Genomic DNA, 18,348 nt, shown 5'->3' on the forward strand with positions numbered 1-18,348 from the left:
AGTGTGAACATCTTTCCCACCCCTTGGAGATCCCCTGCACTTCCAGTTATTCTGAAGGTGAGTTTCAGTGACTCAAAGCACTCTTCTGCCAACTCTTAGGAAGTTCTGGGATGCTAACAATACACAGTTTGTGATGTTAAGATGTCTGCTATCACTGGTTGTTATTTAGAGCCTTTTAAGGCACCTACTGTTTCCTCCACAGCAGTGACACCACTTGCTTTTTTTCCCCAAATGTGGAGCTGGGGTATTTATTGAAATTCCTAAAATAAGTCCACTGCCAAGCTTTTGTTCATCTTATGGTTTATACTGTGCATAGGCAAAAATCCCAGGCAAGCTTGAGTCAAAAATGAGTCTTAACAAATCCCCTTGAAGTGTCTCCTAATAAGAGCACAGTTACATTGGTGGAAGCTGCTCACCCACCTACATTACTGATGGCATTTCTACCTCTCCTATATAGCAACTAATACATTATTAAAATCACTTTGTTCCTATAGAGTTGCATTCTTCTGAAATGGTTATTATCCATATTTCTGTTGCTCTTCACCTCTGCAGCATCCTTGTGCTTCTGTGGTTCTACATGACAGCAGCCTTCTGGCAGCCCACAAGGCAGCCCCTCTCCCGTGCGCTGCTTGTCATCCTCTCCTTCCCATGGAAATCTTTATTGACCCTTCAGAATTCCCTGTCTGATCAGCACAGCCTTAGTGTGGGAGACATAGAATCATAGAATAACAGTCACAGAATGGTTTGGGTTGGAAGGGACCTTAAAGACCATCTAGTTCCAACCCCCCTGCCATGGGCAGGGACACCCTCCACTAGACCACGTTGCCCAAAGCCTCATCCAACCTGGCCTTGAACACTTCCAGGGAGCCAGGGGCATCCACAACCTCTCTGGGCAACCTGTTCCAGTGCCTCACCACTCCAACAGTAAAGAATTTCTTTCTAACATCTAATCTAAATCGACCTTCCTTCAGCTTAAACCCATTACCCCTTGTCCTGTCACTACACTCACTGATAAACAGTCCCTCACCAGCTTTCCTGTAGGCCCCTTCAGGTACTGGAAAGCCACAATTAGATCTCCCCGGAGCCTTCTCTTCTCCAGGCTGAACAGCCCCAACTCTCCCAGCCTGTCCTCATCGGAGAGGTGCTCTAGCCCTCTGACCACATTCAGACGTTCTTACAGCGCTCCCAGGGGAGGCCCTTGGCAGCCAGGGGGGATCCCTCGGCGGTGCCCGCCGGCCCTGCGAGCCTGGCCGTACCCCCACTGCCCGACGTCCCGCGGGAAAGGGACGCGGTTATCGGCGATTCATTTGCACACGCAAGCAGCGCCAAGGACGTCATCCTCCCACGAAACCTTTCCTCTGTGCCTAAAAACATGACGTGTGGTTTTGGGTTTTTTTAATATATAATGTCGTTTTACTAGATTTTCACAGCTCCCCACAACCGTCAATGCCTCATGAGGAAACAAAACAAAACAAAAACCCCTCCAAACGTGTAACACCTCTGCTGACGCACCGGTCTCTCGGGCGCGCGCCCCGGCCGGGCCCGGCAGCGGCACCCGCGCAGCCGCAGCGCCGCCTAGCGGCTCCCGCGCTGCCCCTCCGCGCTCGCCTGCGCGGGCGGCCCGGCCGGGCGGGGGGCAGCTCCGCCCGCAGCGCTCCTGCCGGGGGGACGGGGGTGCCTCTCGGTGCCCGGGGGGATGCTTCTAGGTGCCTGGGCACCGGTCGGCGTGTGCTGCCGCGGGGGAGAGCCCGGGCGACCAAGTCACCGGGCTCTGACTGCTCTGCGGGGCCGGTGTGGGCTGCCATCTCCCCGGGAACCTCGGAGGCCCAGCTGCCGCCTGGCAAAGGTGGCACCGCTTCTGCTGGGGGTGGGGAGACCCGTGGCATTAACGGGAGTGAGTTTCATTCCCCCGAACAAGCTGGTTGCGCTTACCCTTTGGTGAGCCCCCCCCCCCACACCCACCCCCACTCCTGCAGGGGCGAGGAGCAACCTGGCCGCCGCTCATGGCTGCCCTGGGCAAGTGCACGCTTGCGGATCTCAGCCCTCGTCTGCCCAGTGGCCTTGTCCTGCTCCCTGGCTTTCACCGCTGCAAATTTACCATCTTTCCCCTGAATTATGCATCCCTGACCTGAGGCGCTGTTGTAAAATTTAAGCAGTTCTTATCTTCTTCTCTACTATGCGGGTAAGTAACCATTTTCCTTTCTATTTAGACCCTTGCATCGCTAGTTTGCTCCTTCCCTGCCTGGGCCAGCCGTGGTGATAGTAAATGTCAGTGAGAGATCGTGCACAGGTGAAATCTCTGCTCTGCCAGAGAATGTGACGGTGATCTACATAATTTCTAATCGGTTGAAGTCCCTTCTCATTCAAATCAAAGTATGCCACAATATAGCGACAGCAAATGCTCCCTGAGGAGATACTGTGAACCTGACCGTGGAAAGGGCCTCTGCACGTCTGCCCAAGCACCTCTTCTCCTGGGATCTCTCCAAAGGGTACAACACTGCTATGTCAAGCTACAGCTCTTTTTTATAGCTGCCGGTACGCTAACTAAGGACAGTTCACGGCAGAAATGCAGGTTTAGCTTAACTTCTCTTCACCGAACATCTGTCTGAAAGAAAGTGTGCTTGACGGTACATGCGTGCGTGTGAGCACACCCCGTTCAGGATAGGGTGGAACCAGGATGTTGCCTGCCCGAGAACGCGAGGCTGCCGCTTGGCAAAGCACGCAACCCCTGGCAACGGGCCCAGAAAACCAGAGCACCCCACAAAAGAAGTAAAACAAACAAACAAACAAAAACACAAGCAGAAAAGAGCTCTCAAATAGGCTTCCTCACTTGGGCCAGAGGCAGAATTTTTTTTTTTTTTTTTTTTTACCTTGAAGTCCTCCTGTAAGCAACACCCGAGGACAGAGAAGGCACTGCCTGCCTACCTTTCTCCTCTGTGGCTGCATCTCCTAGGACGGCCCACTCACCACCCCTTTTTTTTTCTCTGATGAGAAATTTAGGCTCACGCGAAGGGAAGTCTGCCCTCAAGTTGCCAATGTACCCGCTTTGGATAGAGCCGGTCTCCTCGGGAACCAGCAGCACACTACTGCATCACACCATCTGTTCCTATCACTAGATTTCTTGTAGTCACACTTCAAAGATTTGCCCCTGCACCGCTCCAGTCTCTTTGGTGTCCACCCCACGATATCCGCATGGAAATGGCATTGTAAACTCCATCATGATGTACGCTGCCAACATGCGTCCAGCTCCTCAGCTGGATGCAGGCTGGATTTTGGCAGGCAGGGCTAGGGAAACACAAAGGCTGCATCTGACTTCTAGGGTGCCTCTTTACTGATAGAAACCCAGCTCTGTGATCATCTCTTCGGTGCCTTCAGCATGTGAGGATGGAGACAAAGGGTGGATGCAAAAGAGGTCAAAAGCAGACCGTGTAAGACATCCAAGGCAAAGGGAAGTAGGTAGCTGGGAAGGGCTGCAGTGCAGAGATTAAAGAGGCTTTGACTTGAATCTCCAGTTAAAGGACAGCCGTGACTGGTGACAGTGACCTGGAGATGAAAAAACAACAGGAAGTCAAGAACTGGCTGATGAAACTTGTTCTGACAGTATCAGAACAAGCCCAAGGTCCACCTGCACAAAGTTAACATTTTTTACCAAACTGTTTTACAGTATTTGCCTGCAACCTTCTGATCTGATACTAGAAGTCCTAAAGCCATATCTACTGTGTCCCAAACTACAGCTCCTTAAAATATCTTCAGGTTTTTTCTTTGCATATTTCTCATCTGACTGATGGTCTGGTGCTATTTAGGTTATTCAAAATAGCCGTTGCCCGAGGTGACTAGATTGTCAGGGAATTGTTTCATGTAGGATGGAGCTGCAGTCTTTGAACATGACAAACAGTCTGCATTGAGCTACTTGATCTCACCAGTTAGGGGTATTCACAAATGTAACTATGGCACAATATTTAAGCAGCTTTGTGAGAAACAAAATCCAAAAGTGAAAATTTAGAAATACTTGAAAAGTATTAAAGGAAGAAAAAAGAAGGCACTGATTTTTTTTTTTTTTTCCTTTAGCAGGAGAGCTTTTCCAGTAGCAGACACAAAAGGAACAATTAACCTTTCTATTGCAGTTTTCCACCCCAAATTTTAAAATATTTTACAAAAGTGCTCAACTATCACTGGCAGAAAATCTGAATCAAACCCAGTGGAATTACTTGCTGCAGCTCTGCCAATGAAGCAAGAGCAGAATTAAACACTATTAACTGTCTTGTCTCTTAATTCTCTGCACTGACTCTCACTGCTGTAAACTATATTATCTATACTGAGACAGAAAGGTGAAAAAATGCTCTTTATGCGCTTTAGAACCCAGTGAGGATCAAAACATATTACTGCATTAATCAAATGGTACTGCATAAATCAAACACACCATTCTTTTTTAAAAGTTATCTTTAGCATTTTTAAACCATGTAATACATTCATATTTGGCTGAGCCTTTAAAAATTATTCTTTATAATAGTTTATATACCACAAACATTTGTTTATAAAGTAAAAGAGATTTTTGCTGAAAGGGTTCTGTGTGTTCTGATCAACTTGAGGAAATCTCAGGAACACTGGAGAAGGCTCCCTTTGGTTTTGTCAACACCAACACGAGGAGCTACTGTAAGTTTTAACTATAGGGTATTCCTTCCTGGTATACACTTCCAGACCACCAAGGGGTTTTTACTTCTAATCCTTACATCTGGGTTTTTTTTTTCCTAGAAACAATGCATGCTTAGCGCTGTTTAAGTTAAAATATCATTAAACATTTACGTGGTTTAGTAAGGCAACACATTTCCTGACAACTAAGGAACTGTGGATGTTTCAGAGGGCACAGCCGAACTGTTGGGATGGCCCGAGACTAAAGATTTATTAGTGTCCGGTCTATCCACTGATCACACTCTTCAGTTACAGTCTGAAGAAGCTCATTGCTCAAGAAGGACTTTGCGACATCCTTGCAGTGTACCAAAGTAACTTCCATTCCATAACCAATGGGACAAAAAGGCTCTAACTAGAAAATGTTTGTAACATTTCACAATGTCTAACGCAAATAGCAGATCTCTGAAGTGTCAAGTTGGCTTAGTTGGAAGGCATTTAAGCCTCAGGACTTGGTCTCAGGTCTGCTGTTGATACTAGCAAATGCTTTGAAGGTAGGGAAAGGAGTGCCTTATTGTTCTAATTGCTGTCCTTTGGCTGAAATACTTAAATGAATTGCATTTTCTTCTGCTGAGAGCTGTTTATCCCAACGTAAATGTAGATACAAACAAACAGAAGATAGCCGGTGTTTTCAAAGCCTGAATGTCTATCCCAGCTTCCCCAGTTTGGCTCTCAAACTAGAGAGACCAAGCCTTTCCAGTTCCAAACTATCATTGCTTCACCCAGTTGGAAGCCACTTGGGATTTGTTTGGGGTTTTTAATGCCATTCCCATACTTAAAAAGTATTAGGGAAAAAATTCATCTACCGTATGACTTACCAGGGAGATGGCCGATAACTTTTAGATAAATGTGAATTGAGCCCCCATTGGAATCAGCAAACCTGAGCTGCAGCTGACAGGTCAAGTAAGGACAGCGTTTTACTCCAAGGGACTTTATCTGTGGCATGGCCAACGCTCAAAGGTGTGAATTCAGGCCGTGAGTCCATCCTTCAGCTAAACACATCCTAATGGCAATGACAGCCCACCTACCTGTGCTTGGGGTTTTCAGTGTTTTGGGGTTATTTGGGTATTGGTATAAAATGTGTGATTTAAAATTCACCTAACACACTAGCTCACAAAGGATTTGTTTTATGAAGCATATTTAGCTTCTCTGATACAAAACAATCATGAAACAAGGATCTATACTATTCATGTTAAGTATTCAAGGGTGTCAGGTCATGCTGCTGGAACGTGGCTTTCTTCCCTTTAAATCTGAAGACTTCCAGCTGTATGTTATTAGGGAAAGGCTTTGGAGTTCTCAGCACTGACGGTAATGTCAGGAAAAGCTTGTACGCTGCCATTGCTCATAGCCTCCTGCTGCTGAAAGGTGTTCGTAGCTCCTGGCCGTCTCCTGTTGGCACCAGCTATCTAGTGACAGGCACTATTTAGCAAAATCTAGTCCTGCATTAGTACTGAGCAAACGCATAGCTGAATTGCCCTTGGTGTTTCTTTCCCCTCATTAACGTTCTCGTACACCTCTGAGACCGCTACTGCTGCATATTTTTTTCAGTTTGTTCTTGCTTGCAAGGAAAAGCTTACCTTTTCATTTATAAGCTGACTCTTTTCAACAATAACAACATGACAAAAGCTTTTACTGGAAAAGAACAAAGAGTTAATTTTTTTCTGGCTGGCCCCAAGTGACCCCTTGTTCCCACTGCCTTTGAAATTACTGGAGTTTGCTTAGCCTGAAAAATTACAACTATAGGAAAAGCAATGTTGCACTGTTCTATTTTAAAAAGGAACAGCAGAATTTTAAAAATAGAATCATCCTTTTTTTTTTTTTCCCCCCTGACTGTGGCATCTCCAACCCAAGTATGTTGATGCAATTTCCAAAGCACTAAGAAATGTCTTAGGTCAGATTTAAGTCAGGTCAGCCAAATCCAGGATCAGTGAAAAAATGAGTTGTTCATCTGGTCTGGAATGAGATCTTTCTTCCCATCATTCTTAGTTATAAAGATATCTTTTGTGTGGTTGAAGCTAAATTTAAGCCCAGGCTGAGTGTATTTTGTGTACTATCTATGCGTGTTTTATGCATCAGCAGCACACTGCATAACTACTAGTCTGCATACACAATTAGGGCTTTATGATCTTTGAAGTCAGTTAATACAAAGATTTATATATTTGCAGCAATAAAAGTCTGGGAAGTAATAGGAATAGATGTTTCTTAGAGCTACAGTCTGATTCTCCTTTGACTTGTGTTGGTTTGGCTCCATTGTCTTCAGTGGAGTTAATCCTCACCCTGATTTGAGCGCCAGAAGAAGAGAAGAAGAAAATCCATCCCTGAATGTATGCCTAGGGAGGTCTGCTTTTGCAGGGCTTGCTTTCCTTTCAGACCATAGCCCTGCCCAGGGGAAAGCACCGAAAGAGAGAGCAGACCCTACCATGGAAATTAACCGTGCAGCACGTTTCTTCCACTGACCAGCCCACAGCAGCATCTTCAAGATGGGGACTGAGCCTGGCTCTGGTGACCGATGCCCGACGGGGCGAGCCTGGCCCTGAAGGGGCCGGTTTGCTGGGGGGGGTTGCTCCTGCCTGCTCCCTGGTGATGCTCCTCTGGGCAGGCGGGAGGTCGGTCGGTCACGCCTGGGCACAAGAGTGAAAGTCACATTCAGAGAAGCATGGATTGAAGGAAACGGTAAGGTGAAAATATACTGATTTAATACGTGCATTACTATTCTGTAAAGAACCGTCTTATAGGCTGTTTATTTCTTTGCCAAAGCATTCAGCTACTGCAATAGGGTTTAAAAGTAAAATGAGTTGAACTTTAACAGATCTATAGTAGCAGTTAACTAGCAAAGGAAAGTCCGCGTCTAGCTATTTCCTGGTGCTATAATGTTTTGATAACAATGGTACACAAAGACTTGTTTTGTTTAGTGTGCGCCATATTATCACATTTCAGACAAAGTCTTGATTCTTTAAGTCCAAGACAAAGTCTCGATTCTCTGTGTTTGAGGCAAAACCCCAGCATGAAAAATACGGATTTGAAACGTCCCAAATGACAGAGTAAGGAATCAGATTAGCATCAATTTCTGCTTCTAGCTACAATGAAAACAAAGATAAGGCAAATACGTATTTTTTAATTGGAGGGACAAATTCAGGAAAGATTTTGTTCCTCATCATTCCCTGTCTCATTATGAAATTGGAAAAATGAAAATACTCTTCCCATTCTCTGCACACATACCCTACCCCAGCCAGACCTGTCCTTTCTGTGCTGAGATTTGCGTCCGTACAGCAGCAAGTTTCCTTTCAAGAGCTCACAGGCACGGAGAGCAGCTTTGTTTACCACCCCCAGGTGCAAACCTCATTAACTAATGTTTACTTCTTTTGTGTTTTCAGCTTTCAGTAATGAGCTGGGTTAATGGATAGTGAAGATGGTGGTGGGGAAAATGGTAAGGAAAATTCAGGAGCTGGTTTTACATCTTTCAGTTTTACAGGCTCATAGGCAAAATGGCTATCAGCCATTTAGCTATACCTCCCCCCCCCCCAAAAAAAAACCCAAACCCAAAACACCACCCTTGGAGATAATGAACCTTCTACATAGGTTTTGGTTTATGTAGGGTTTTTTTCAGGATGGTGGGAAACAAAGCACAGCCACCCCCCTGACTTTTTGCAAGTTATAAATACTGTACAAAATTCTTTTTCTGACACCGGAAAATGCTTTCTCCTGTTGTTCAAAGTGACTCCAGATGCTGATGTACTTAGTACACAGCGCAAATAACCCGACTGGAATGAAAAAGCAAGGTAATTGAGTTTACAGTCATCTGTCAATATTCCTAAGGGACAGACTGTTCAGCCTGCCAAGTTTGTTCTGCTTATGCACGCATAAGGAGAGCGTGAACTTAAACTGACTGGAGATTCCCACAGTAGATTCTCCCCGGTGAATAAGGGATCTCTGCTGCTGTAATCGGGTGAAGGCGATGCAATCGCTTCTACCCTAGTCATTCTCCCATGTCCTGTGATATCGGGAGGTGGGCTGAATGTTTGGCATGAAAAGAAAGAAGAGGTTATGGTAGAACTGAGTTTTTCTGCATCAGATCTTCCCCTGACCCTAGCCCCATTTCCAAAGTGCAAAATATTAGCTTCTTCCTAGGCTTTTCTATGCCTCTCACTATTTTAATATCTGAGAGCTTCACATATGTTTATCTTTCTAATAGACCAGTGAAGTGAAGGATTGTCATCCCTATATGTGAAATAGAACAGGAGGATCAAAGTGAAAAGTTTCTTTTAACTTTGGGTGAGCAGTCTGTGACAATTAGGAGCTGATTTCTTCAAAGAACTTGGCTATTTTATACTTCAAACTAACCGCTGTCCCTCATTTAAGATAGTTCCATGAAAAGGGATCTCCATGACCATACAATCAGTAGCAATCTCCATCCCAAACACCGGAGCAAGTCAATGCCCGTAGCAGAGCAGACATACAAGACACCTATGAGAGAAGAAACTACTACGGCCAGTGTTCGGTGCATGTTGGAAATACATGAAAGAAAAGCGGACAAGACAGGAGAATCTGAGAGATGAGGCAACAAGAGAATATTCAATCGTGTGGTCTGGGAGGAAATCATGGCTCTGAGGAAAAGTGAAATGAAGAGCATCTTCAGATGAGCTCTGGCTGGCAGGAGCTGGTGGGGACACACAAAGGAGCTGCCTCCTGCTGTTTGGCTTCTGCTCTGGGTCTGAGGAAACAAAATTGTAACTAACTCAGGGAAAAAGCGGATCCACCACAAATTTCTTCGTGCAGTAGAAACAACCCTCAGCACATTGGCTTCAAGGCCATCGTAAGGCACAAGTCCATGGACAAAAGCATCCGGCTCCCGATCGGAAAGGTGAGCCTCCATAGCAGCAGCCAGTGCACAACAGGTCTGATGCTAGGTGGGTTGGATCCACGGTGTATTCGCTATGAAGCTGGCATAGACAGGTCCAGAAAATCTTGTATGTCAGATTTAAAACTGGGAGGACTCAAAAAACACAAGCATGGGGAGTCAGGTCAGAGTTACCTTCACAAGTGGGTGCCGTGCCCAGAGCTGTTTAGCTTGGCTGCCCTTCCTGAGCTCTCCTGCTCTTGCCTGCAAGTGTCTTGCTGAGGAATCTGGCATGGCCAGTGGCAAGCTGTAGCTTCCCTCATGGTCCACTGTGAGGACATGGGGTTTCACCATGGGTGGTGGTGTCTGCGATGAGTAAGGAACCTTGCAGATATGCAGAAACCACTCCTGATGAACCAGAGCCCAAGCCACTTCACCCAGTGTAAGCAGGACAAGTTGGCCCAAGCCTCCTGGTCTCCCCTGCAAAGAAGACAACCAAGACTGAAAAAAGAGCTGTGGGCAAGCAGGAGGGGGCCAGACACCCAGAGAAAGGCAAGTCTGAGTGCCAACAGCCCCTGAGACTTGCCGAGCCCAGGCAGCTACGGGTCTAGTTGCTGAGCCGCTTCCCTTTCTGTGAATGAAAGACACTTGTGCTGGCACCAGCACAGCTAAGACCAGAAACCACAATTAGAGACCTCCCTCTGCAGGTATCCATAGGGGTCCTCTGCTCATATCTCAAAGCAGTGACATGGTGGTGGTAAGAAGGGGATCGGCTCCGGCTATGCATAAGCATGCTGTGCAGTGGCAGCTGGAAGTAAATGACAGTGCCCTAGTCAGGGTGGGATATGTGAGTGAAGAAGGTCAGACCATGCAGTGGCATCTCCCTGTGTGTAAGGGGCTTTGGGCATGGTAACAGGGCCAGGCAGCAAAGAGAGCAGATTTCCAAGAGTCCTGGGTGTGTGGTGGCCGCTCTGTGGGTCTCGGTGTGCTGTTCCCGGTCCGACAGCCGTAGCAGCTGCAGGATCTGCTGTACTCCCAAGCCTCGGGCAGCCATCGCCTCCAGTGAGAAACAGGGAAATGGGAGAGGCGAACGAGTGAGAAAGGGGTAAACAGTATTTTGCTCAAACTTAAGCGGTGAATATTCTTTGCTCAGCAGTTGTTCTCAGGTACCCCAGTGTCCCAGGCTAAGCTCCCTTCAGAAAAAGCTTGTCTACACAGAAACTGACCCAACCCAACATCTTCTGTAAGAGAGTGGAGACCTGGATGAGAGAGCAGACAAACTCACCCCTTTTCAGGCTGTGCTCCTCAGATTTTGTTGCTCATCCTCAGTTCAGCCCAAGAGAATAATCACCAGTGGCCTCTTCCTCACTTTGTACAGTGCAGGAGGACAGTGTTTGGGTCTCAAGCCTTTGGTGATTCCTCTGAGGGTGGATATATACTTTCCCAAAACAAGAATTCTTCCCTAGGAAAGCAAAGCCAGCAGTGCAAATAGGAGAGAATCAAATGTATTTATGTAAACTACATAACACCTTATTATAATAACATAAATAATGAATGCAATTTATGATTGGGTAAGTTATAATAATAAAATATGAACTATTTATGCAAACCAAAATTCTTCACCTCCCAGAGGCAAGTATTCAGCGTACAGAGAAACTCTTTCAAGGTGCACGGCTGGGCTGAGCGCAAGCAGCAGCTCCACGCCTTTCCCCGGGAAGGTGTAAGAGGAGGACAGGCTGGCAAACCTGGAAGCACATCAAGTAGTTTTCCCAGCTGTTAGTGCGGGTTACCGTGCCCTGGCTATTATCCCCAGCTCCCGGCAAAGTTGCTGGTCACCATGCTCCAATGTTTCCAGTTTCTGTTGTGCATTGCCGTGCTTTGCTGCCGCAGTCGCTTCTTCCTCCTCCCACGTGAATTGCTGCAGAGTAAGGAGAAGGGCAGCAGCCCAGAGGTGGGCAAAATAAAAGGCAGCAAGGAGCCTTGTGGCCTACCTGCTTTCTTTTTCTTCTCTCTCCAAGTCAGAAAGTTCCTCAGCATAAGCAAGCCAAAATTTACCTTGGCACCAGTACCAAACATAAATGTCAGTATTTTCCCTGGCAGTCAGAAACAAAATGTTTCCAAGTGTCCAAGGAGATTTTTCGCTCAGAGGGTGGCCTCCCCGCTGTGTAGGTTCCTCACCAGTGACCCTTTCTGCCGGCTGTGAATCCCCTGCAAGGGCAGGTGAGCGGGGTTTTCCTCCGCTGCTTTTGCAGCAGGGGAGCCCCAAGAGCTTCACTGGTGCTGGGGGCAGAGCTGCTCGCTGGTACGTGCTCCCCAAGGGGTGCTGCACACGGGAAGGGACAGGCGCAGCAATGCTGCCTGCCCGATAAAGCCACCCCAAGATCCTTGGTCACTATGGGGTACTCTTACACAAAATACGGCAGGCAAATGCAATTCAAAGCAATCAGAGAAGACAATTTACAGTCCTGCCTCTTTTGAATGCTGGAGAAAGAAGGAAAAGCCTTATGGCAAGTTGGAGCAGCCTGTGAAGTGTAGCAGGATAAATAACTCCTTGCAAGCAGCAGGCGAAACAAAAACAGGATCAGCAGCTGCACTCCCCACCTCACAACTCATCCAGCCTACTCCAGGTTGAGCTCCAGGCTTCTGTCAGGTTCTCTCGCTTTTGGAGAAAAGTGCTTAACAGTTTGATCAACTGAGATCACTGGACAGCATGCTTCGGAGATACAGGAACTGCTAGCAATTACACATGGGCCACGGCATGACTCTTACTGCTTACCCTCTATACAGATGCACAGAGCTTTGAAGCGCACGCTATTTTCAGGCATCTGGATGTATTCCTGATGAAGATTCAGCTTTTGACCATTGCAGTTCATTAATTCTGCTGTTTTGATATCTTTATTTTTTCTCAGTGTTACTTATTGTTATTTGAACTTAGATTTGTTTCCAAGAACTCTGCCTAGAAATATCATAGCAAAGATAACAGTATCTTCAGCAAAGAAAGTAATTCACGTATCTCATCCTGGATTTTTTTTTTCTGTGTAGTTTTATACAGAGAGGAAACTGAAACAATCGTAGATATAGGCTGTGGATGAACATTAGCTACCATATTTTATTTCAGAAGAATATCGGTAGGAAATTAAGATTATCACAGGAAAAGGACTTGACTTTTCACTGGTGCCTGTGGGAAATGCTGATCACAACACCTCCATGCTTCAATAAGCCAGCTTATGTGTGATAACTACTGGATAATTCCCAGTATTCCCTCTGCAGTCTAACCTTCTTCATCCAAAAGCAGAATTCAAGCCCATGTGTACAATTTCCACAATAATGTATACAACAAATCTGATGTTTTAACATATGTTTAGAAGGATTCTTCTCAGTCTGGTGGAAAGAAATATCAGAGAGAAAGTCCATATTATTGACCAACTGGACAGTACTTATTTGGCTAGCACGAGGCTATTGCTCCCTCCATGAGCAGCAGATCTATGCAGATAGCAGTTAGTGTGGTCAGAGTTTTCTTAATATCTGGGATGAAATCCTAGCTATCCAAGTGAGAAAATTTTCTGTCCTGTGTGGAGAAATATTTCTTCTCATTATGTATGCTGCTTAGCACTGGGGTGATGAATAGCAGGCTTGCTTAGCAGAAGTCAGATTAGAAGAGGCTTCTGTGCTTAGGCTATTTTATTCACCTTACGTCTTTTTAATGGACTGTTGACTGACCTCTTTGCCTCAGACAGCAGTAAACAAAGTAGCCTCTCCATTTGTTGGCTCTTATGTCCAGAGACGAGAGGTGACAAATGACATCTTGCAACTTGCAAGACGCAAAGTTTATGTCTGCAGACTTCCATGCAAAGACTATGAAATGCAGCTTTGAGTCATTTTACACAAGGACTTCACCGTGCGATGTGAGACTGTCTCCATGATACAATCTCACACTTTCAAAAGTGGAAAGAGCTATTCAAAATTATGTCCTCCTCTAGAGTCTGAGTTGATTTCAATCTGCAAAGTTAACCTTGGAGTCCTGTACTGACTCCACATAGCGACGCTGTGGAGTTACACTTCCTATCTCTGCAGCAACGCTACCAATAGCTACTGTTTGCAAGCAGAGATTGTCATTTAAGATCAGGTTTTCTCTCAGCGCTGCTCCCTGTTGCACATTCAACTGAGACGAGCACTCTTTGCAGCTGTCATAACTTTCATTCCACTGAGGAATGAAACTGAGGAGATGTTTGCTAACCGCCGAACTCCAGTCCTCAGGACCATTAACATCTTGGCGAATCTCCTGCAGCCGTATCTGGTGGACAGTCATTGGGACATCAAATCATGCATGCCTGCAATTTGATCTTGACCAATGCAATTTCCTTCCCTTCTTTAGGAATTCTTTTACTGCCTTTATGCCCAAGGGATAGATGGAGAAGATAGCTGTACACACGCTGCTTCAGCTGTGAAGCTAATACAGAAAAGATACTCTACTTCTGTTTAGAGCGATACTCTGCTCTACAAAGCCTATCGTAACAATCTGTGAAATTCAGCATTAAAAAAACACACACGGGAAAACGTATTTCCATTTATCCAAACTTACTCCTTTTATAATTTTTTAAGGTCACAGGTTTGGCCTATATGAGAGACAATGGATTATTTATGGCAGAGAGGCAAAATGACATGCAGAGAGTTGTCATTTGGTAGGATTTATATTCTATAAATTAGTACATTTAAGCATTTAATAAAGCAGATTTGAATTAGCTGGCTGTGGAAATTAACTGTATATGCAATGTCCAAGAGCAAGAGGATGCCTGGACAGGTTTGCCTCTATCCCAAGTTACAGAGCACTTCAGAGTTCAGATTATACAGGCCAGTGTAATCTTACTAAATTGGAAAAAAGGAAGCTTCTAAGGAAGCAAGTAGAGCTTTATTTTCAATAAAAACATTCTGGTTTAGATTATTATTCATACTTGTATGATATCTGTAGAATTTTTTTTCTTTTAAGTATTTGGGAAATTTAACATCTTTTGGGAAGTTTAACATCTTTATTGTTTTCGGCAGGCCTTTGGAAGTCAAAGTAATTCATCTCAGGGACAAAAATTTTCCTGTGTCCTGTGAATTTCTGTGTGAGATTCATTAAAATGGCAACTGTTGGGAACTACCACTGCTTTTTGCTTCTTGGTTTCTCCAGGAAAGGTCAAGGCAGTCTGCCAATATAGTAATTGGACAACATCACTGTTTTAAAGACCCAACTTCTCACTGAAACAGTAATAGGCGATGAAGCATTAGGAGAAACTGTACAGCAAAAGGAGGATGAAATTTCTGGACCGGATTTAATAGAGAAGAGGGTTAGGAAGGTTTAGTAAGGTAGAGGAAACAAAACCTGATTTCTACTAATCGGTTGTCCAGCTTCAGGATCAGGACCAAACAACTCCCGACATTGTACCTCCACTCCAAAGCTGACAAAATAAATGCCTGCAATGACAGCTTTTGTTACTGAATAAATGGCAAGAACCTGTGTTTATCTATCCGTGTCGCAGGGGGCTGCCCTCGTCTAGCTTTTTTCTCCCGAAAAAACAAGCTAGGACATCCGATTCCCTATGCCCCAGTCATTAGTGTCATTTAAGCTACAGCGTCAGTTCCTGATACATTAGAAACCAGCAGATTTAAGACTCTCTGGGTAATCTTTTTTTGTCCCTCCCCATGTGCATAGGTTTTCTTACAAACCCTTCCATGACACAGTCATATTTTAGACTTTCCCACAGGATGCATGCCTCATTCTGTACAACACAGGATAATCACACCCAGTGGCAGAAAGAAATTAGCATAGCAATCTTAATCTGGTATTTCCTAATTTTCCTAATTTCCTTATCCTTCAATGTTCGGCTGTGCTAATCTAAACAATATTCCTTTAATGTAATTTTTTAATGTTATCATTTAAATATATGTATGTGCGTTTGGGTATCTCTCCATCTATCTGGATCTGTTAATGTATTGGTAAACACAAAAGAAAAAGATAAAAGTTGTTTGTTTTTAATTCTTTCAGAACTGTTTGATCTCTCCTCGCTTGTTTTAGCAGCTGCCTGACTGTTTTTCCTCATATGTAAACTTCAAAGTCAATCAGAGGTCAAAACTCTGGACAAAGACAGAATAACGAAAACAACGGTGACTGGCGTATGTGATGGGAAGAAGCAGAGGAGCTGGACTGTAGAATATTGTCCTGTTTATGGACACAGCAGGGGAGGAAATTATCTACCTCTTGGACATAACATTTCTTGATCTGAACATTTGATGTCGTTGTCGAGGCCTGTGTACTTGCCTGGAAATGTATCTCACAGAGAAATGAAGGGTACAGCCACGTACCGGAGGACTTGACATTCTCTGGCTATTCTTGCCAGAGAAGCAATCTGAAAATAGCTTAATAGATTACCATAAAAATCCTGGAGAAAACTAGCTTTTTACTGGTTTCTGTTGAATGCAGAGGGCTTCAGGGGTAGGTACAGGTTTTGAGTCCCAATTTGTTATTTGATATTTCTGGTCATAGGAAAATCAAAGGAAAAGCAAGCCCCGGAGAGGCAGCGTCTGTAGCAGAGTAACGTGGAGTATTTTCTGTCGGCATGTGCAGTCATGGTACAGGATGTGTCTCGAGTTCGCGCTTTTTTTTTTTTTTTCCTTTGGGAGAACATCTGCCTTTCCCTCCTTCATCCGTCTGCGGAATCAGGCCCCTGCTTGTACAGAGCCCGGCAGAGGGCCACGAGCAAGAGTCCCTGAGGCAGGGGGTTGTAGCATTGCAACTTGCCTGGCAGCTGGTAAAACAGCCTGCAGAAATTGGGAACACCTTAGTGATTCACACATCCTCACTGCAGCTCCTGCCAGCAGAGCCGCTGGAGAGGCCCCAGCAGAGGCAGAGGTGGATTCCACCCTATATATATATATATATATATATATGGCCACAGCGAGTGCTCAGATTTTGTGCAGAGATTATGGGAATTTATGTAAATGACCTATGAGCATAATCAGTGCTGAAAAAAATATTCTTTTCCAATTTAACCAACAGGGACGATGGAAATGAGACCAGTGCCACCCTGTCTGTGGACTGCATCTCCCCCAGTCTTTCTTGCTTTCATGAGTTGTGGACATCTTCTGCTTTTCCTACAGAAGGATTCAAAATATGTGTTTTGTACCGTATGGGCCAAAACCAGGCATCCCAGAAACCATAAATTGTAAGAGGCTCCTCGGCAGTGAAAAGTGTGAGCAATATTATGGGGGCTATGAAAATCCCAAAGCGAACCTGGTGATCCGTCTGTAGAACACTAGTAGCAAAAACATCAGTTGCAATATAACTGAAATTATTTTAAATATTTCCCTCAAATATGTTAGCTTGTATTTGTTGCTTCTTCCACTCCCACAAGAAATTAAAAAAAAAAAAAAAAAAAAAAGCCCAGGTTCTAGTTAAGCTACAAGCCAAGCTGTGAACCCTGGGGCTGCAAGCCGTGCTGAACAACACTGCTCTAGAAGACACAAGAAAGACCTTTTTTTTTGCTCAGAGAAGTGGACGAGCTTTCCCCAGCTGCATGAATAGCAGGGAGAGGTGTAGCCCGCCGCTGGGTGGGGAAGAAGCTGAGACTGGGCTTCCTTGCGGCTCGCCGGACGGTAAATGACTGGTGAGTAACAGGAGGAAATGTTCCGGGTCTGGCTGGCTGGCGGATGGGAAGAGCGCACCTTTCTCCCACTGTGGGCCTCCCTGCAAGGGCTAAGAAGGGCTTCAGAGATGAAACTGCTCCTAATTCATAGAATATATTTAGTGTGGGGGTTACTGTCCCTTGTTAACATGACCAGAAGCAAAATTATTCTCTGTAGCTTCTCATTCTGTGACCTTTTTCTACACAGTTCAAGGCCACTGAATGTCATGTTTTCCCTTAATTAGCTTTCTATCAGTTTTCATTTTAGCCAAGAGTGTTAATTTTCAGATGTCTTTCAATGACTTTTGCAAGAATTAAAATTTTACTCACTTTTTCTTTAGTGACTGTTCATCACAAATCCACCTAATCTCTGCCAAAGCGAAGAAGAAGAAAACAAAAAACCAGCAAGAAGTCGGTTTGAGAAAAGAAAGAAAAAGCGTGAAGTATGTCTGCAAAAAGGCAGGTAGGAAAGGGATATAAGTGGCGTAAAGAGCAGCCAAAGTGATGCAGGAGAGAGTGGCTGGGAAACAAAAGCGGAGAGGCTGCTGGAGCGAAGCAGGCAGTGGGCGGCCCTGCTGGGAGGAAAGGGAAGCGGGAGCAGAAATGGGAGCGGGGAGATTATGTTTGGTCTTTAAGCAGAGGGTGAGGAGCTTGAAGTGAGGAGTTAAGAGACAGGAAGGAAATCAGTGAAGGCAAATAAAGAGTGGAGGGCGATATAGTTTATACAGAGAGAAAAAGATTACTTGAGCGTTGGGCGTCATGTAGAGGTGGACTGCATAATATATAATCAGCTTGGAGTGGTGGTCGTGATTCTTCAGGGGTGACCTAGAAAAGAATACTGTGGCTTAATTTGAATTCTTTTTTAACCCAGGGTCTCTCCATATAAAGGATGAGCATTGTGTTGCACTGAGCACTAAGTGGAGTGCGTTGTGTTTTGTGCATTGTCATTGATTCTAAATGCCTTTTGTGTTTTGGGGCTCTGAAAACAAAGGTCAAGTACTAGCAAATTCTGTTTTCTGTGAGAGATTTAATTAAATCCTAAGGACAAAGACAGAGTACTAGAAACAGCTATTGAGTGTGAAAGATTTGTAAATTTGCATTACCGTTTGGTTTCTCAATATCACTTTGTACATAGCTTTGTAATTTGTTTTGGTTTTGGTT

General features: G+C 44.9%; 1 long non-coding RNA gene across 3 annotated transcripts; it reads right to left on the minus strand.

The window, feature by feature from the left end:
* Positions 1-1,122: 1,122 nt before the first annotated feature.
* Positions 1,123-18,348, minus strand: LOC142600388 (uncharacterized). 3 transcript variants are annotated; one of them, XR_012833851.1, is made up of 5 exons: positions 10,809-18,340; positions 9,719-10,003; positions 7,144-7,307; positions 6,264-6,318; positions 1,123-3,543 (listed from the first exon to the last, which is right to left on the minus strand). It is a non-coding gene; the product is annotated as an uncharacterized LOC142600388 (long non-coding RNA). The 3 variants fall into 3 exon arrangements; XR_012833849.1 differs by having other exon boundaries at positions 7,144-10,003; positions 10,809-18,348; XR_012833850.1 differs by having other exon boundaries at positions 7,106-10,003; positions 10,809-18,348.

This window comes from Balearica regulorum, chromosome 2 (assembly GCF_011004875.1).
Source record: "Balearica regulorum gibbericeps isolate bBalReg1 chromosome 2, bBalReg1.pri, whole genome shotgun sequence".
NCBI lineage: Eukaryota > Metazoa > Chordata > Aves > Gruiformes > Gruidae > Balearica > Balearica regulorum.